This window comes from Canis lupus, chromosome 20, assembly GCF_011100685.1.
Source record: "Canis lupus familiaris isolate Mischka breed German Shepherd chromosome 20, alternate assembly UU_Cfam_GSD_1.0, whole genome shotgun sequence".
NCBI lineage: Eukaryota > Metazoa > Chordata > Mammalia > Carnivora > Canidae > Canis > Canis lupus.
The window spans coordinates 16,178,819-16,200,933 of NC_049241.1; the positions used below are offsets into that span (position 1 = coordinate 16,178,819).

The 22,115-nt window shown below is 36.0% G+C and overlaps 1 protein-coding gene and 1 pseudogene across 2 annotated transcripts in view; one reads left to right on the plus strand and one right to left on the minus strand.

The window, feature by feature from the left end:
* The window catches only part of CNTN6 (contactin 6), a 270,512-nt gene that overhangs the window by 220,537 nt on the left and 27,860 nt on the right, over window positions 1-22,115 (minus strand). The gene's annotated exons all lie outside the window — the stretch shown is intronic.
* On the plus strand, window positions 19,100-20,009 carry LOC106560087 (annotated as a pseudogene).

A 22,115-nucleotide genomic window follows, 5' to 3' on the forward strand; every position in this document is an offset into this window, starting at 1 on the left:
TTTATTCTTCCTCTACTTATGGCAATATTGCTTTGACACTAAAGAATTTTGTAGCAGAGATCAAGATCCATTTTCAGATTGTGTGTTCATCATCAGAACAAATGTGCTCAGCACTAATTGCCCTTTTGTTTTTAATTGACCAATTAATTAACTGCATCAGATAAATTAAAAATCCCAAATCCATTTTCTTCAGGTAACTTTACTGTTGTATTTTTGTGTGATCAAATTCCACAGATGGACAGAAGAGAAGATGCTTAACAATTTTTACAACAGATTTCCAACCTCAGCATTCATGGAGTTATTTACTATCAAACTAAATCAATAATAAATTAAAAGATGAAATATTTATGATCTGAAAAAATCTGACTTGGACTAGGAAACTCCAACTGCCATTAAGTCAGGCAAAGTAGCAAGATAAATTGTACCATCACAGTCTTTGTTTTCAGAATATAATGCTATCACTTATGATAATTGTTATGCCAGCTCTCCAAATAGGCAGTCATAATAGATGATAGATTAGTAGAAAGATATAACACAGCATGTTTAATGCAATCACAGAAGAAGTATTACTTTTTTTCTTAGAGGAGGCATGATTACATGTTAAGTTGTTAACAGCATGAAATAAATGCAAATATGTTTGTTATGAAAATAGAATTATTTGTACATTATTTTTTTGTTAGAGCAATAGGCAGTAGAACTTAACTCACTCTTCGATATAGTCGATCTCAGATGCCTTCTGCTTGAGGAGTCTTCCTGAAAGAGATCAGTCTTGAAAAACTGATTTTCTAACTGCTAAAAAATCATACTTTCAATGGACTGCAGAATTTAAAGAAAGTGTATAGATGACATAGGTCAGCCTTTTGCTTTCATAGGTGAGGCCAGTGAGGCCTTGAGCAGGTAAATGTTTATTCTAATTCAGTTCATGACCTAGAGTAGACCTGGGACTTACAGGCACAACCCTGACAGAGGGTTCTCCTTACTAGTTGTTCCTCATGATCTGCCACATAGGACATACCACCCCAGTCTAAATAGCTTCAGCTTCTGTGGGTCCATTTTCCCAAATATAAAATGCAGGTAATGAGACCTTCTAGGAATGCTCTTGGTGTTTATGCTACTCAGAATAAGAGAATGCAAGTTGGGGGATACTGGTTTGGAGGACTTGTAATGTCCACTCTCCACTCCTAAAAGGATGAGAAGAAATACCTGTTTGGCCAAATTCATGTTTATTAGACTTATTGCAGAAAAGGAGACTACTATTTGACATGGTCTTAGCACTACCTTGGGAGGGGAAGTTATGGATGATATATATATATAGGATTTCATGGCCTGAGCCGAGTGATTTTAAAGTTGTTATTCCAAGACAAGAACTTGAGTAGGACTGGGCAAGTTTATGCAATAATAGCTGTAGATTGATGGGTACCATGAAGTGAGACTTTTGATGTGCATCCTGAAATGTTGAGTTTTATCCTGTAGAAGCAAATATTTCCTGAAGCAAATAACTAAATGATTTTTTCTTTCAGTACCATTTAACATAGGGATAGGGATATGCCAGTTGTAGTTCCCAGTATAATAGAGTAGATGGACTGTTAGCCAACCGCGAAAACAAGAAGTTGGGAAACTTTTTCTGTATAGCATCAGACAGTAAATACTTGAGGTTTTTGCAGTTTGGTCTTTGTCACCACTACTTGAACTGAACTATTGTAGCATAAAAGCAGCCATAGACAGGAGAGTAACAAATGGAGTGGCTGTGTTCTAATAAAACTTTATTTATCAAGAAACAATATATGATAGAGTTTAGTCCAAGGCTGCGTTTACCAATACCTGGCTAAAGAATGACATGGAAAGTAATTTCTGGTGGTTAAGTTCTCAGCCCCAGCCTACTGAATATTTGATTAAGCTCTGGGGCAACAGAAAGCTGAGAGTCATAGAGAACACCTCAGATAACAAATTTCAGAAATATCTAGATTACAAAGAATGAAGTATATGCATTTATTCAGTTATTTTTTAACTTTGCTCCTGTATAAAATATACATATAATATATTATGACATATGATTTGGTGTATATATGTGTGTGTATGTGTATGTTAAACAGCAAGGAACAGATTATTTTACTTTTTACTTTTTTTAAATAAATTAACCAAAAAATAATCAAAACAAGAATATTTATAGCAAGATCCTCTTAAAACAGATATGTGTGATGTGTATGAAGTATTTTTGTTTTGTTTTGGGGAAAGTATAAAATCTGGGGAGAAGTATTAGAAGAGCAGAGGAAAAAAAAAACCTTTTAGTTCTTTCTGTGCCTAAGAAAAAGTAGTCTGAATATGAGAATATTTAAAAAGAAAATTTTCTGCTTTGCTACATTCTTCAAATTAAAGAAAAACAAAACAAAACATCAGTATAGGCCAAAATATTACCTAATTCTAATAAGTCATACATATAATATAAATGTTTAGATATTTTTATATACTATATATTATATAATACTCATATTATATATAATTTATATATTATATAAATAAAAATATATATTAAATCTTATACTTAGGTTTAAAAAATTGATCTACTTATTTAGAAGTAGAGTATGGTGGAGAAAAGTGACTTTATATGAATCAATATTTAAAAACCGACACAACACAATCATATGGGGTGAATCTGCCAACATTTAATATTTGCCTATTTTTTACCTAGTTGCCAAAAATCAGATATAACTAAGACTGCATTAGTAAAATCATAACGGTCAAAACAAGGGAAGTGTTATTTTTGTCTTAATGTGCACTTACGTAACCACATGGGGAGATTGTATTCTCTTCTAAACATCATGGTTTAAGAAGAATTTTGACAAATTGAAACTCCCTCCTGGGGAGAAGGGTGAAGATGATGAAGTGCCTGGGAACTTATGAGGGTCAGTAGAAAGAAATGAGTATGTTTAGCCTGGAGAAGAGAGGATTTAGCAGGCGGAGAAGAGCCATCTTCAAATATTTGAAGGGCTGTCTTGTGGAAGAAGGATTAGACTTATTATTTGTGTCTCAGGAGAGCAGAACTGTGACCAAAGGGTAGACATTTCAGGGCAGCAAATTTCAGCTTAATATCAGCCCAGAGCATTTTAACAAGTAGAACTGTTTAGCCAGTGGTTAAGCGTACTGGCTTTGAAACCTAGACAGTCTGGGCTACTATCGCACAACCTACAGATACTTAATAGCTTTGGTGATTTTAGAGAAAATAGAATAGCCTTTCTGAGCCTGAGTTTCATGATAATTATAATGGAAAAAGTAGTATCTACTACATGGGTTTATATGAGTATTCCATGAAATTGTTCCTACAAAAAAGTAAAAGTGAAATGGTTTCTCCTTGAGATACCAAGTTCTTTATCATTAGGATTATATAAGGTAGCTAGATGACACCGTTTCTGGATATTATAGAGAGCATTTCTGCATCAAGGAGAAGGTTAAACTAAGCTTCTTAAGCCCTTTTAAGCGTGTTTATTTTTAATTCTATTTAAGAGCAGGAAGTCAGAAATCCTCTGGACCAGGGTTTATTCGGTGATAGGCCAAAAGCTAGATTTTTGTATCAGAGTATTTAAACATTGAGGAACCCATATAAAAATTAACATTTGGGTTTCTCTTTCAATTTCTGAAGAGATACCACCTCATACCGGTCCAAATGGCTAAAATGAACAATTCAGGAAACAACAGGTGTTGGCAAGGACTCAGAGAAAGGGGAATCCTCTTACACTGTGGTTGGGAATGAAAACTGGTGCACTACCCTGGAGAACAGTATGGAGGTTCCTCAAAAGGTTAAAAAATGGGGGGGCCCCTGAGTGGTCTGTTGGTTAAGCATCTGCCTTCAGCCCAGGTCATGACCTCTGGGTCCTGGAGATATCAAGCCCTGCATCGAGCTTCCTGCTCAGTGATGAGTCTGCTTCTCCCCCTCCCTTTCCCCTTTCCCTCTGCTTGTGCTCTCTCTCTCTCTCTCTCTCTCTCTCTCAAATAAATAAATAAAGTCTTGGGATGCCTGGGTGGCTTGTTGGTTGGGCATCTGCCTTCAGTTCAGGGTATGATCCTGGAGTACTGGGATCGAGTCCCACTTCCTGCATGGAGTTTGCTTTCCTCTCTGCCTATGTCTCTGCCTCTCTCTCTCTCTCTCTCTCTCTCTGTCTCTCATGAATAAATAAATAAAATATTTTTTAAAAATTAAAAAAAATAAAATCTTAAAAAAAGATTAAAAGTAGAACTACCTTATGACCCAGTAATTGCACTGAGTCATACAAATGTAGTGACCCAAAGGAGCACCTGCACCCCAACATTTATAGCAGCAATATCCACAATAGCCAAACTGTGGAAACAGCCAAGATGTCCATCGACAAATGAATGGATAAAGATGTGAAATACATACATATATATACACATACATACACAATGGAATATTACTCAGCCACCAAAAAGAATGAAATCTTGCCATTTGCAACAATGGGGATATAACTAGAGGGTATTATGCGAAGTGAAGTAAGTCAGTCAGAGAAAGACAAATACCATATGATTTCTTAAATTTCACAAATGAATTTAAGAAACAAAACAGATGAACATAGGGAAAGAAAAATAAAAATAACATGAAAATTGAGAGGTAGGCAAACCATGCGTAAGAGACTCTTAACTACAGGTAACAAAGTGACAGTTTCTGGAGGGGACAAGGGTAGGGAAGGAATAACTGGGTGATGAGCATTAAGGAATGCACTTGATGGAAAGAGCACAGAGTGTTATATGCAACTGATAAAGTCACTAATTCAATATAAATTGAATTCAGTTAAATAATTTTTTTAAAAAAACCTAGATATTTGACATCGAGTCCACATTTTTACACAGTAACAATACAACAAAAATTCATTAATTACAACCAGTTTCAGGAGTGCTTAGTTTTTTTTTCCACTGTTTGTCTTAGCCTGGGGGACCTCGACTTCTCAGACCCAACCCATTTCACTCTTTCATACCACCAGCCTAGTCTCTGTCTTCCCTGCCTGACACCACCCGGGTGAGATAGCTGGAAGCAGAGTCCTTTTGGATTGTGTGACAGCACAGAAAAAGAGAAGGAATAGGAAAAAGAATGAGATACCAGGGGGCTGGCTGAAAGGGAAGATCACAGGAAGAATAGTAACATGACTTTTTGAATAGTGACCAGGCTCTGTGCCAAGGATTGTACGTGTAATGTCTCATTGAATTTTCATAGCAGAACTATAAGGTAGGTACAAGGACTGCTCTCTTTGTACAGTCGAGGGTACTAATGCTGGGAGGGATAAGGAATTGGACAGAGTGAACCCAACTAATGAGTGGCAGAAAAGTCCATCATCTGACCAGTTTCTGCTTGAATCCTGAGCCTGTGCTTTCTACCACACCAGTCAATTTTATAGACTTTACAATTTTGCCCAAAGCTGACACTAGGAGATGCAGCTCAAATTTCTTAGCATTAAAAAAAAAGATCTCTCCGTATTTGAGTTGCACATGGATGATTCCTCCTTTGTTGTGAATAATCTGTACTGTTATAAATGTATATGGCATTGGGCAAGGGTTCCCATCATGTGCTTTTCAGGCTTAAGAAAAAAAGTTGCATGCAGTCATACAATGCAAAAAACATAAGGTTAAATAAAGTGAACAAATTCCTGCAGGATTTTTCAATATCTCTGCTACTGGAAGGTCTATCATAACATTTGAAGAGAAAGATATAGTATATTGTATTACTCAGACTTTCATGAGCCTGGGATTCTGTTTTCTACAATGCTTTTCCCTAGGGTGAATGCGCCAAAGAAGCACTTTGGGAAAACCTGCTCCAGACAAAAGAGCCCTGGACCAGAAATGCAAAGGTTTCTGAGTCCCATCTCTGCCACTAGCTAGTGATAGAATCTAAGTAAGTCTTGCAACCTCTGTTCTTAGGTTGCTCACAGTAAATTCTGGGACGGTCGTATCTGTACTACCATCTGCTCCTAATTTTTGTAAGGATCAACTAAATAAAGGGTTGGAGAGAGCTCTCCAACTTGGAAAAAGCCCAAGATATACATCAGGGATTAAATGACTTGAGTATCTCTCTCCTGCATAACTGATCAGGAAAATTGACTGGATTCTAATCACATTCATGCCAATCAGTGATTTTCTGACCGAAGTAAATGGTATATCTTCTTTTTTTAATGCCTGGATGTGTGAATTTTCTGACTTACCTGGAAAAGAATTATTAAAAGAAAATCTATATATTCATATTACCATGAATGTATTAAAACTATGCAGTCGTAGGCTCTCTGCTGAGAAAGAACGCACTTTCTTCCAAGGCTATCCATTACGAGAGAAAGGGTGAAAAAAATAGTGAACACTCACAGCAGGATGTACACTGATTCCATTCTGTTCCCCTTGGCTAAGGTTCATGGTCCCCAACCCCTGGACAATTGGACCTTTTGCCTTCTCTTCCATCAACCTGTCCCCTGATATGTGCTCCCATTGGCAGTCCTGACCTCACAGAAATAGGAGTTGCCTCAGGAGGAAAATGCAGTTGCCTGTCAACACTGTTGCTGCAAAAGTCTGGGAAATTCCTCTGCTATTGAGAGGCTAGAATTTTGAAAATAATAAAAATAAAAGGAGAGAAAGAAAAAAATAATAACTCATTTGGGAACTGGGAATGCCATTACACCTCAGTCTCTTAAGTGCCCCATTCCTTGGCTTTTTGAAATTACAGAAATGCGGATCAGGCTTTTTTCTTGTTGAAGGTGTGTTATTCTCATTAAATACCTAGGCCCTGAGAGGAGAGACTGTGGCAAGAGGCATGGAGAACCGACCTCATTCCCAGCCCTTGGCCCATTCTATCACCTTTGGAGATAGCATTTGCAGGCAAAATAAATGCACCTTTTGACCTGATTGGACACTTTCCCAAGGGGAGGGTATTAGGATGTTGCCACTTCATGTCTGCTCTGTGCCCTCTTAGTAACAGGACTTAACTGCCTTCTAACACTTAAAACTCATATTCATGTAAATGGTACCCACTTTTGTAAAATGATCTACAGTGTGAAAGGTGATTTGTCAAATAAAATGTCTCTTTTTGATTTCTTAAATTACCAGGAAAGAGAAATTTAGGCTCAGTGAGATTAACTTTCCTAGAACCACATAGGATAAAAAAAGCACATAGATGGTTTGTGCCTAAGCTGGACCTCATCCCCAGATCTTTTGATTTCAAGACAAGGCTCCTTTTCATATTATATACAGGAAGCACGGGCTTATTGTCAGCTCTCTGGATATATGTGCCTGGAATTACTCTGAAAATAGTATTAATTGGTTTCTATCACAGGAGGCAGATTGAATGTGAAGGTAATTTGGGGAAAAAAGTCTAAGTAAGGAGGGGCTATAGTGGGAATAAAAGCAGAGTGTTGCTCTCAAAGATGACATGGGCTCTGTCAGACAATCCATGTCTGCAGGGAAATGAGAAGAAAAATAATCACTGACTCAGGGGCTCTGTGAGCTCCTCAAGAGAAGACAGTAGCAGGTAAGAGCCCATGCTTTGTAGCCACGCTGCTCATTCCAGTCCAGCCTCTGCCTCGTACTAGGGGAGACTTAGTACAGATTACTTATCTCCTCTGTGCCTTTCCTCCTCAAAAATGAGGATAATAATAATAGTTTCTTTCCAGGTTTGAGGTAAGGATATGTTAACTCACATAAACTGCTTAGAGGAGCATCTCAGATGAAATTAGGGCTCAATTAATAATAATTGCTATTATTATTGTCATCACTATCATCATTATTAACTACAAAAACAAAAAAATTAAAAGATCAGGTCATTTTCAAGAATGCTTCTTTGATTATGTTTGTCCATCTTCCTGGAATTCTCTAATTTTAGCATTCTGCCAAGATTCAGTGATCTTTATTCCATGAAGATTTTTTATTATACCTTCATTTAGAAATGCTTTTGCTTTTCTTTCAGCGTCTAATTGATTTATCTTTAATGAATGAATGAATGAATGAATGAATGAAACATTTAAGGTATGTCTGCTTTTTCATGATATACTTTGCATCATCTATTTTTCTAGGTTGTGTGTGTGTGTGTGTGTGTGTGTGTGTCCTTGTACACTGGAGTGGTTAAGTTATATTAATTCACTGAGCGAATGGGTGCTTTGTTGGTACTTATGAGTGACTTAAATGTATTTCAGGGTGTTATGGAAAAAGCCATCTGGAAGCAATAATAATTTTGAGAGTTACTATTCTCTTTGCTATCTTGATAGATTTTAGTACAATCTCCTTGGAAGGTGATACACTAGACCTTTTATTTTATTTTTTTAAAGATTTTATGTATTTATTAATGAGAGACAGAGAGGGAGAGAGAGGCAGAGACATAGGCAGAGGGAGTCTGATGTGGGACGTAATCTCAGACCCGGGATCACGCCCTGAGCTTAAGGCAGATGCTCAACCACTGAGCCACCCAGGCATCCCACACTAGACTTTTTATATAAGGGAAGTGAACAGAAGTAAGTAGACTTAATCTAGACTACCTGCTTTCAAGGGCCTGAAGAGTTGAGAATGAGCACATAAGTAGAAGGAAGAATTCTTTTTGCATTAAAGTGACTCCAGGCAAACATGGTATCACCCACCCACCTCTTCATATGTTTTTATAAACTATGTGTCTGGTATGACATCAATGGGATAGTTGATCTTTAGGTCCCAAAAAGTTACATAACTTCCAGAAAAAGACAACAACTTCAGATTCTGCAGCTGGATCCCCAGTGACTTAAACATGCCTTCCCAAATGTAAACTGGTACCCGGGTACAAGCCATTTTTGGTTTACTGATTGCAAACAGATTTTAAAAGGATATGAGTTTGAAAATGTATTGATCATGTTGCAAGATGTTTTTTCAGAGGTTTTAGAGTAAAATAAATACAAGCACAGCTGCATATTTCACAAGTTTCAGGCCCAATCAGGTTGTCAATTCCCAGAATATACTATTTTTTTCAGAGGATGTACACATATAAATAAACTAAATGCATAGAAAAGCACATACATCTTTTCTTTCCAAATCCCTTTCCTTCACTCTACCTGACATAAACTCCCTGATGTCCTGGTCAGAGTAATATTTTTGGCACAATATTGTTCCTGATTTCTCTTATTGCCTCCTGGGGACCTCCCTTTCAAACATCTAATGTGAATTTGCTCATGAATGCCAATGATATACAGCTACATTTTTCCTTCAAACTTTTCATCCCCCAGGCACTCCAAGTACTCTGCGACTACTTCCAAGATATCCATAAGTAGATGAATAGCAATTACTTGTAATAGAGGGTAGAAAAGGCAAGGGCATTTTTATTGGTTCTGGGAAGATTTAACTACATTGATACAGCATTTACTGAAAATCCCCATCATCTTCAGAGTATGATGAATGGCCACCTCCAACTCAGCTCTGCCCCAGGAGACTCCTGGGTGCAAAGTGCCCTGAGGTCTTCCCTGACACACAGAGAAGTTTGTCTTCATTCATTCTCACATGTTAACTTCACTTGAGTTTAGTGAGCAGTGAACACTTTATTCACTCCCAATTCAAATCAAAATAAAGGTTTAATTTGCTTCCCTGTCTTCTGGGGCTAATTTCCCTTCATTGAACACTCATACTTCCATTAACTCAAGGAGAACAACCCCCTAAGCAGCCTTTGATTAGACTCTGAAGGACTGACTGTTCGTGTGAAGCTTGCACACAGCTCCCACCAGCATTAACAAGAACCTCCCTTTGTGTACCACAGGCTATGAGACATGATCATCAAGCTTTATGTGTCTAGTGGCTCATAATTCACACTGTACCAGCTTCTGAGCTCTTGTGCTGAATTTCTAGGATACATATCATAGTCCTTAATCTCCTATCAGACCTACCACTTACAAGTAGAACACCAAGACATCAACTTCTAAGTGTCAAGAACTTTTATCACATAGCAGAGCAGGCTTTAGCAGAACTTAGTTGTCTGGAACATCTTCAGGGTCTGCCTCTTATGTTATGGGTCAACCTCCCAGGTAAGAAAAATAGTTCTCAGTTCCTTTGCTGTTCTATATATTCTATGACTTCAACTTTATTATTTGTATTCAAAGAATCTCTAGAGACAAAGCAAAAATAATAAGCTCCACCTCAATTAAGAAAGACTTACTCTCCCCAAATCCTGACTGAGTTCCTTTTGTAACAGTTACAAAACCAACTTAGAGAAAGATGACACAAAGAGACGGAGGTTTACTTGGATATGTGTGTATCTTTTCATACTGGTAGATTAATTGCTTTACCAAACATTATTTTCTTGTTTTGAGTTTCCCTCAAAGTAGATTATGAAGTAAGGACTTGAATACAAGAAGTTGTTTGGGGAGGTGATCCAAAAAAAAAAAAAAAAAAAAAAAAAAGCGAAGAGAAATGGATTACTCAAACAAAGAATGAAGATAAAGGTTTGTGATCAGGCCTGTTATCACTGTGGTCAATTGAATCCCAGTCTTTCTGGGGAACACTACAATGTACAGAACAATGTATAGTTATCCTAACTGAAGGCACAGAAGATGGGTATTTATTTATTCTTTCCCCATCCATTATGGATTGATGGTTGCTTCTGGGAGCATTAACTCTCAGGCAGTTCTAGTTTGTCCTACATGGAGCAAAGCGTGTTTCTTATGTGACAAAACAGTCAGAGATAGGTTTCCACAGTATTAGCTGGTCATTAGGGTTGTAGTGGTGAATCTTGGTGGTGGGTAGTGGTGTGGGAGATTCATTCAGTGAATGGACAGCATCAGCTACAATTATTAAACCTCTGCTATTAGACATACAATTAGCCTTAAAATACAGTCAGTGCCTTTTATGAAGACTGGACTTCACTAAGGATTTTTATGACTAGAATACCAAGATTATTGCTACTTATCAATCTTCTTGTTTTGTAATTGGCTTTTTCATTAAGTAAAGAGAATATAGGAGATCCCTGGGTGGCGCAGTGGTTTAGCCCCTGCCTTTGGCCCAGGGCATGATCCTGGAGACCCGGGATCGAATCCCACATCAGGCTCCCGGTGCATGGAGCCTGCTTCTCCCTCTGCCTATGTGTCTCTGCCTCTCTCTCTCTCTCTGTGACTATCATAAATTAAAAAAAAAATTTTAAAAAAGTAAAGAGAATATAGAGAAGACAGGACTTTCAATAGGTAAGTCGCACTAAAAATTAAGGTTTGGCCTTTCAAACCAGTTTTTAAACTCCACATTAAGGAAATGTATCTATGTCTACCTGGACATATTTGCATACATATATTCAAAAGGACTTAGTATTTAATAAGGTCAATGATGAAAAGTCAAAAAAGAAGACAAAAGTCATTTTATACAAATAAATATTGCCTAATGTAAATAGTTTCCAAAAGCGAAGATACTTAAAAGCATGACCTGGGACTTGAAATCAATATTTATAAATGTACAGAAACTCTTATCTAAAACCATGTCATGTACACTTGACATTAAAGTTACAGTATATATGTTTCTAACAGTTATCACGTAGAAAGGATGCTACAAACTTGTTGGAGTTAAGAAAAACATATTTATACAGTATTTTGAATATTAGAATACATTTCACATTCATACTTTTACTTATATTTCACAATTACATGTGAGAAAAGTATTATTCATATTTTGGGGAAAAACTGGGAAGTGAGAGTGAACAGTTTGGTGATTTGCTTTAGGTCACAAAATTAGGACAGGTTGAAGCCAAAAATCAGCCCACATTTTCTTCCAACTTGTGCCTACATGCCCAAAGATAATGCATTCCTGGCTACTTTTTCACTCAAAACTTTTGGTCAGACCAACAGCACCAAATTTCTTGAGCTATCTGTGAATGGAGGATTTCTTGGGATGCAATATTTTGAATTCTATAAACAGGACCATTCCAGGCAAACAGGAAAAGTTGAGCCCTTTGACACTAACAGATGCATATAATTTTAAAAGCATATGCTGAAGGCTGTGGCACTCATACTGCTCTGTACATGTTCTCCAGAGTGATAGTTCTATAAGAGCACTCTGCTGATCTTTTAAGATTGATAATATTCTATAACTTCCTTTTTTAAATGAATCCATTTTTTTCCTAAGTGGTTCCCAAGAATGGCATTAGCTATATTAGTATTCTAATATCCTTCCTGGAATATATTTTACTCATTTCTCACTTAAACCCATTTACATAAATACTAAAAAGAAAACTATACAAATAAAAGAAGGCATACACCTAGTTGTTCTAATATTGAAATGAAGATGAGATAAGAAATAAAAAACTACCTATCCAAAATAGCTTTGTGGAATTTAATAGTACACAGAAAGCTTGAGTTATTAGAAGTCCAATATCTTTCAATTTATAATTTGAATATATTTGGGTTGCTAAAGGGAAAATCAGAAGTTCTAATGCTGTCATTTGATCAAGAACTTGAGAAACAGCTACCACAATGTTGCTGCTTAGCAGTATGTATATCTGTAAGAGGCTGTTGACATTCAAAAGGAAAAATGTTAGGTCAGCTGCTAGTAACTTTATTTCCCTCAAACCAGCACAGCTACATTCCTCACTTCTAAACTCAGTGATTCCATCCCTAGAGGCTTCTATAAGACAATTTTTTATCTATATAGTGTTTTGCTGTAGGCCCTGTCTCTAATTTTCTTGGTGACTTTAGGAATATACTTTGCTTGTTTGGATGGCAGTTGTTTTGTTGTTGTTGTTGTTGTTAATCTGATTAAATTGTGGAGCAAGGAGAAAATCAAACAAGATTGAGTTAAAGAAGCTGACCTGATGACAAGGAATATGATAGTTGGCCCTAGATGGGTGTCAATGGAGGATCACAAAGTAGAAGTGGGATCTCCTCTGTATTTTGGCCACACACATCTTGCCTTGTACTTCAAGCCATCATCATGTGGGCATAAATAAGACAAAGTAAGCATTATGTAACAAAATGTCAAAATACATTTATGGTGCATAAGTAATGTTGAAAGCTGTGGTATGGAAAACTATTCTGACACGAGAGATAGCAATTTCAAAATGATAAGGTATTGCCTCAGAATTGTGCCTCTAAAATTCAACCAATAATAAACCATTTCAAGGTAAAATCTAACAGTAGCTAAAGGGAAGGCAATTACATAAATCTGTTTGGTACATACTTAAACATACTTAATTTCTTAATTTAGAATATGTCTTGTAGACAGTGATTCTCTGCTATAAAACTCTGTAGTGGGTACTCTCTCAATTAAAAAAAAATACCCTTTGGTATCTCTCTCAATTTTTTTCTTGAATATATATATATATTATATATATACTCACAAAAATTGAATGGCCATATCAAATACTGAAGTTTCATGAATATCAGTTCAACAAATGCTTTAGCTTAATGGAAAGTCCTAAAAAATTCTGGAAAATAGAAAAAATCCTCTCATTATATGTTGGGTTGCATTACCCAGGGGGCAGGGATTCAATAAAAACACATTTAATGCTGAGAATACTTGATGTCAAACTAACAGATTAAAAAGTAAAAAAATCAATCATTGTATTTTTTTGTATATAGGACGTGAAACTAATTTATTGACTTGACAAATTTCTTCTGGTTGTGTCAGCTGAATCCAATAATTGGGCCTAACTGAACCTCATGATTCTAGGGGAACAGAGTATAGTCAGAGAGGTCTATGTGTTTACATATATTTCTGAGAGTATACAGCAATACAGATAAATTTGACTTGAAAAGTTTAGAATTCAAGGAATTTATGCAACCAAAAATGGATTTGGTTTATAATACACAAAGTATCAATCTTACAGAGTTTTTCTCCTTTTACCTATTATTTAATATTATTGTTATATAATAAGAAACATTTCTATAAAGTTCTAATTAATTAATAATTATAAATGACAAATAGATTGTCTTTTTTGTGACTGTTGTGTAATTATTATCGAACTGTGCTATGATATGTCTTTTAAGCAACCGCATTTCTGTTTATCTTAGTAAAGGAGAGCAGGCATTTTTTTAACATTTCCATTATATGTGCAAATATATAAATAAGTACTTTTACAAAAGTATATATAAAGTGTATATAGTAATATAAAACAAATGAAATGTATACTCATATAATTCATACATTATGTACATTAAATCATAATATATTAATACTTATATATTGGTTATATATTTCTATATTACTTATATAGCTTATACTATTATATGTACCTATATATGATACATATAAAAATAGTATTTAGAATGGTTAAGCCACCAATGATGTATTAATGACCTATCAGATTATTAGGAAACAAGAAGATTCAGAACCTGTAACAAAAGTATTTGTCTCCAAATGGGTTTCTTTCTATCCTTCCTTTGGTCATGTTGAAAGTTCCTAGTTGGTGTTTGAGGAGGAGGAGACACGAAGAAGATATAATTTAGGAAAAAGCTCTAAATATAAAGATTGTGCAATCTTTGTGGAAGTCTTTGTCATTTCTTCTGGCTTTACCCTGGGCATTTCTTTTCATCTCTATAATATTATATCTGCAATCAAAAATATCTAATGTAACAAGTATTGGTTGATGACCTACTACGTGTTCTTCATGTCAGTGATTTAAAAAAATTGAACAAGGCAAACATGGCCCCTGCACTCCTGTACTTTTATTCTAAAGATGGTATTGTCAGAGACAAAAAGAAAGTAGGCAGAATCACAATAAATAAAGGTTAGAGTAAGTATGAAAAAGGAAATAAATGGAATAATAAGATAGTGACCTGGGGTATAATGAAATGGGGAGTCATTGCTTCTACTTTAGATAAGCTGATTAGAGAGGATCAAATCTCTAAAAACCCTTCCAGCTAAATGTACTCTTGCCTTACTGCATGCTAAGACAAAAGAGAGGAATGAGTCTGAGGACCAGATTTACCTTAACCAGAATAATAGATTTATTTTAATAAGCACCTATAATCAGTATATACTCATATACATGTATAAGCTTTTTAAAATATCAAGTACTGATTAACTTTCTCTCCAATTTTTTACATTGCTGCTGAGGAAATGGAGGCTCAGAAAGTCTGCAAGCAAAATAAGTGAATGAAATCTAAAACTTCTCCAAACAATTTTCAATTTAAATATTTGGGCAAACATACAAGCAAGGCAAAAATAGTCTGAGGAACATAATATGCATTTAGAAGATTGTTAGACCTTAGCAAACGCCAATAGTTCTAGAGGTTTTAGTATGTAGCTAATGATAAAAGAAGAAATTAGAATTTTGAAAAATGCTAAGAAACATAAAACCAAACAAACTGAAAACTACAATCCCCAAAAGGCAGAACACATCTAGCATGCCATAATAACATGGTGTTGGCTTTTGTCTTAAATCTTCTCCTAAGATGATACTATCTCAGGGTATTGGGGCTTGTCAAATAACCATTAGGATATATTATCAGTACTTTGATTAGATTAAGTGAAAAAGTAGCCTTTGATTTACTGAAGTTCACATGATAGCCAACTCCTGCTTGAAACATTTCTGGTCCTTAAAGCAACACTGAAACTTGAGGCATCTTGCTGACAGCATGACTTATTTTTTAATATTTGTAAAGGGCAATAAGTGAGAATGAGTTCTTATATCATTTTACAAGCTAGATGGCTGGTTAGTAGTCATTTTTATTCTGACCTGGTTTGAACTTGCACAATAGTCACATTGCCCCTGGCATTTGACTGTGTGCAGATTACATTTTATTTCGCTCTTTGGAAATTGGACACTGCCTGTGAAACCAGAAATTCTTAGAAAGCCATAATCCAAGCCTATTGATTTAAAACACTGACATGAGCTACTTTCTTTTGCCCCAAATTCCACTTTCAAATCTTGCTTGTATATGTGGTAATTTATTCAAGAACCAATTCTAAAAATTAGTACTCTATAACTCTGGGTCTGCGTCCCAATCTTTAGGCAGATACTGGACTGACAGTTTTAAGAGTTCAGATATATTAATAACTAATTATGGGTCAGATTATTTAAGTAACTAAAATTAAAATTTTTTTAAAGATTTATTTATTTATTTATGATAGACAGAGAGAGACGCAGAGACACAGGAGGAAGGGAGAAGCAGGCTCCATGCCAGGAGCCTTACGTGGGACTCGATCCTGGGGCTCCAGGATCACGCCCTGGGCCAAAGGCAGGCGCCAAACTGCTGAGCCACCCAGGGATTCCTTTTTTTTTTTTTTAATATTTGTTTAAATTAAAATATTTTAATTGAGTATTTGTTTCAGAGATATCTGAGATGTACACACATAAAACACTAACTTACATTTTTTTAACTCCCACTCTTCCTGAATGTTACAGATAAAGGAAAAAGAATTTGGCCTCCTTCGTCTATTCTTGCAACTTAAAAAAAATGAAACAAAATACAAATACATAAGTGGCAAAGATGCAGGTCATGATGATAAAGCAATTAGGATTAATAAAAAGAGCAAACAGGATTGGATATGATTCTCTAGGACTTTATAGAAGTTAAAATGTGATTTTAACAAACTGAGAAATGCAATCTCACAAGTGGTGCTCACATTTGGGAAAAACACTGCAAAAGTACCTTTCCTGGTCTAAAGGGAATCGGAAAACCATCCTGGAGGAAATACTGGAGAACTGAAGAATGGGTAGAAGTGAAACCTAGTGATGGTTTTGGGGAATGAGAGGGAAAGTGATGTTCTGATCAGATGGAAATATATGTATAGCAAATGAAGGCAAAAGATAACTTGGTTGATAAAAAAAAAAAAAAACAACTAAGTGAGGTTTGCTATGGCTAGAGCATGAAAGAAGGTAGGAGGAAGGTGAGGTGTTTTAAGGAGTCTGAAGAGAGTGGGATCAGGTAATAGGTTAGCGAGAGAATGGTTGTCCACACTAGAGGAATGTTAGCAGGGTTGGCATAATTAAAAGTTTCTCACCCTGGGCAATAATGATACCTTGGTATGACTAATTCCTTTTGTGGAGGAAAAAGAGCTGTCCTGATCATTGTAGACTGTTGGAACACCCTGGCTTCCACACATCAGATGCCAGTAGCACACTCATCCAGTTATAATAATCAATATCTTGACATTGCCAAGTGCCTATCTAGGAAAAAATCACCATTGATCCAAAAGCACGTTAAAAAGATTACACAACATGTCCAACTGAGATTTATTCCAGGAATGCAAGGATGGTTCAACATAAGAAAATCAATAATGAAATATATCTCTTTAAGAGACTAAAGAGAATAAAAAACATGATTATGTTAATTGATGCATAAAAATGATTTGACAAAATCTACCACCCTACCATGATAAAAACATTCAGAAAACTAGGAATAGAAAAGAACTTACTCAAAATGATAAAAAAGTATTTAAGAAAAACCTACAGATAATATTATACTCAATAGTGAAAGACTGAAAGCTTTCTAATAGGATCAGAAACAAGACATGCATGCTCTTCTTCACAATTGCAATTCAATAGTGTACTGTAAAATTTAGTTAAGAAAATGAAAGATACAAATCAAGAAGAAGAAAAATAAAAGCATCCCCTTTTGTAAGTGGCACAATCTTATATTAAGAAACAAAACAAATGAACACAGGGAAAAGGAGAGAGAGGAAAACCATAAAAGGGTCTTAACTACAGAGAACAAACTGAAGGTTGATGGAAGGAAGATGAGGGAGGCTAAATTGGTATTAAGAAGAGCACTTGTGATAAGCACTGAGTGTTGTATGTAAGTGATGAATCACTAAATTCTGTTCTTGAAACCAATATTACACTATATTTTAACTAATTGAAATTTAAATAAAAACTTGAAACAAATTAAATAAAAAGGAAAAAAAATCCCAGAGAATCCTTAAAAAAAGCTTCTAAATGAATTCAGCAAAGTTTCAGGGTACAAGATCAATACACAAAAATCAGTTGTGTCCTATGCACCAGCGATGAGCAATCTAAAAAGCAAATTAATAAAACTATTCCATTTACCACAGCATTCAAAAGAAGATACTTATAGGTAAATGTAACCAAAGAGGCACAAGTCTTGTACACAAAGAACTACAAAAAATTACTGAAAGAAATTAAAGAGGGCAGCCCGGGTGGCTCAGTGGTTTAGCACTGCCTTCAGCCCAGGGCATGATATGGAGACCTGAGATCGAGTCCCACATTGGGCTCTCTCTCTGTGTATCTCATGAATAAATAAATAAAATCTTTTTTAAAAAAGATGACTCTGTCTTCACAGAATCCTTACACACCATTGGAATCAGTTTTCCACTCTGAGTAGAGTTCTAAAGTCTACACTGATGAGTTCTGTAACAGAAAAGAGAAAAGAAGAATCATTCATGCTATGTGATGAAAGAACAGTCATATCCCCTTTTCCACACCAACCTCAAAGAATGACAATAAAGCTACAATCATCGGAATGCCCTCATGGCTTGACAGTCAAACATCTGCCTTCCTTTGGCTCAAGGAATGATCCTGGAGTCCTGGGATAGTTCCACATTGGGTTCCCTGCAGGGAACCTGCTTCTCCTTCTGCCTGTGTCTCTGCCTCTCTCTGTGTCTCTCATGAATAAATAAATAAAATCTTAAAACAAAAGAAATTAAAGAAAGCTTGAATAAATGAAAAAAAATCCCATGTTCATGGATTGGAAAATTTATATTGTTAATTTGTTAATGTGGACAACCTAGTGTGATCTACAGATTCAAAGCAATACTTATTAAAATTCTAATGCTGTTTTTTACAGCAGTGGGAATTCTCATATATTGCTGGTAGAATTGTAGAAATGTAAAATGGCACAACTACTTTGGAAAATGTTTAAGTCCAATGTGTGTACAATCCTTCAATTATAATCTTAAGTATGATCCAAAGCAAATGAAAACATATATCTACCCAAATAATTGCTCAGAAATATTAATAGCAAATTTATTCATAATTGCTCTAAACTGAAAGCAACCAAGATGTCTATCAGCAGGTGAAAGGATAAACAAATAACAATATATTCATATCACAGAATACTACTAAGCAATAAAAAGGAACAAAGGTAGTGATACATTTAATTACATGGATGAATCTCAAAAATATTATGCTGAGTTTTTTCCATGCTACCCAGAGAGGGGTCCATATGGCATGTTCTGGGTTCCAATTGTTACTCAAAGGAAAACTTTCACAGTGTTGGGAGCCCTTAATGTCCTGCAAGTGAAGGAAGAGGATGTCCTCAAATTCCTTGTAGCAAGAGTCCATTTAGATGGCACCAACCTTGACTTCCAAATGGCATAGTATATCTACAAAAGGAAAAGTGATGGTATCTACATCAAAATCACAAGACAATCTGAGAGAACCTTCTGCGGGCAGCTCATGCCTTCATTGCCAATGAAAATCTGGCTACTGTAAGTGTCATATCATCCAGGAATAGTGGCCAGTGAGCAGAGATGAAGTGTGCTACTGCTACTAAAGCAACCCCTATTGCTGGAACCTTCACTAACCGTATCCAGCCAGCCTTCAGGAAGCCTAGATTTCTGATGGTTACTGATCCTAGGGTGGACCACTAGCCTCTCACAGAAGTGTCTTATGTCAACCTGCTTACCATTTCCCTGTGTAACACAGACTCTGCCCCGTGCTATGTGGACATTGCTGTCCCTCGCAACAAGGGAAATCACTCAGTGGGTCTGATGTGGTGGATGCTGGCTCAGGAAGTTCTGCACATGCATTGCACCATTTCCTATAAACACCCATGGGAAGTCATGCCTGATCTCAGCTTCCACACAGAACCTGGAAATACTGAAAAGGGAGAGCAGGTTGCTACTGAAAGACTGTGACCAAAGAGGAATTTCAGGGATGAATGGACCACTCCAGTTTCCAAGTTCATTGCTACTCAACCTAAAGCCACAGACTGATATGAAAGGGTGCAGGTGCCCTGTGGGCCACTAAGCAGTTCCCTACCAAAGACTGGAGCACTCAGCCTGCCACTGAAGACTGATCTGCAGCCCCTGCTGCTCAGGCCACTGAATGGGTAGGAGCAGCCACTTAGTGGTCCTAAGCTGCTTTTCCATGAAGACAAACCAAATGGAAATAAAGTTGGTGGAGTGTAAAATTTCTAAATGTAAAAACAAAAAACAAAAAAACAAAAAAACACTGGACTAATCATAAAGCATAAAAGAGTACCATACTGTATGATTCCATTTAAACAAAGCTCTAGAGTCAGGAAAAAAACAAAACAAAACAAAACTAAACTAATCTATAGGGTTCAAAATCTGATCAGTGGTTATGCGTAGGAGATATAGAATTAATTCCAAAGAAATCAAGAAAGACCTTTTGTCCATTATAGAAATATTCCATATCCTGATGGGGGTAGGTAGTTACACAGGCATATACATTTTCCATACTCAAATTTAAAATGTATATACGCAGTATATATGAGTTATATCTCAATAAATTTGACTAAAAACAATATTGTGGGGAGACATAAGACGGAGTGAAGGAAATGTAAAAATGAAGAAAAGGGTAGGAAAATAAAGAGAAAAATATGCTTACCTAATACTTGAATTTGCATGTTTATGCATATTTGCAATTCTCCCTTAGGTTTGTTGTTGGCTTTTATAGTTTTGCTACCAACCTAACATTTTTCAATGGACTCAGTTCTACTTACATTGTCTTTCAAAGTTTCTTAGAACCTGGTAATGACACCTCAGTTTAACCATTTTCAGAACTTTTTTCTTCATTTTTCAGAACTTTGAAGAAATAACATAAATACCTAGATATGTATGATTGTGGCCATGGAGTTTTTATATTCTAAGAGCTGAGTTGTGCCAAGGGAGCATTCTCTCTGAATTTTGCAGTTTCCTGTCTCTCTTACATACGTGCACACACACACACACACACCACACACACACACACACATGCAGTTTTCCTAATGTAATTCATTCTCTTTCTCAAATGTGCCTATTGACATTAACGTTCTAAGGGTGAAAATCAGACCATCAACAGATAAACAGAATGACAGTCATGTTATGATCTGTATCTCCAGGCTTAAAAAAAATTGAAATCATCAGTTTGCTAACAGTTTAGCTTAAAAATGTATATTACAATTATTTGGAATAAGGAATCTGAAAAAGCCTGTGACACACTCTCCAATAGCTCCCTCCTTGACTTTTGCCACACTGATTTCTTTTCAAAATCATTCCCTAAGTGGGTTTAAAGATGTGAGATGGATCAATGAATTTTACCCTTTATGTACAATCCTCTAAAACACTAGCCACTCACCATTCTCACCTTATAAATGTCTGGATCAGAGATTACATTTGTAAATAAAAGAAAACAGGGAAAGAAAAATGACATTTCCTAAAGAAGAATTGGAAAGCAGCCATCTTATTAACACGAAGGTCGTTGGTCTGGCAGAAAATGTTAATAACACAAATGCTAAACGTAACTCTCAGATGTCTCTTGGAGTTGCCAAAATCATTTCCATTAAATTATGAATTAGAGGGACCTGACTATATGAAAGACAAAGTATCCAGTACTTGAATTGAGGAAAACAACATGAATTGGATTGGTTTGGGAAATAAATACATATTCATCTTTTTAGCAATTATGCTGCCTATATTGACCACCTGTCCACCAACCATAACCTCAAGGAGGGGACAGAATAACAAATGAGAAAGACAGTTGGAAAAAATAATGATAAAATTCACTTATTTAGAAGGTCCCATTTTCTGCATTTATGAAAGCAAGACTTCAAAGTCCCTGATCTCTTGGTTTGGGCATCTGTGTTGACCCTGACACCCAATTTTCTTTACCAAATCTGATGTTTCTTCCCTGAAACCTGTATCAAATAAATAGTTAAATATCTCAAGAATAGCTTGCTTACTACATTCCTTAAAATGTTTACTTATTTTTAGGAAGGAATTTTATTTCAAATGAAACTACAATTTCTTCATTCCTCTTCTGGTTTATGGACATGGCCATTCCATTAATCATACAAGTCAAATACTTCGGAGTTATTCAAAGCCCCAGCCTTTCCCTCCCACCCACCGCCACCCCCACATATTCAGCTAGTTATTAAGTCTTATAGGTTTAATTTCTATTCTGCCAAAGCCTCATTTTTACCCTTAGGATAATGCCTAAGCTGATAACTGAGATACAAAAG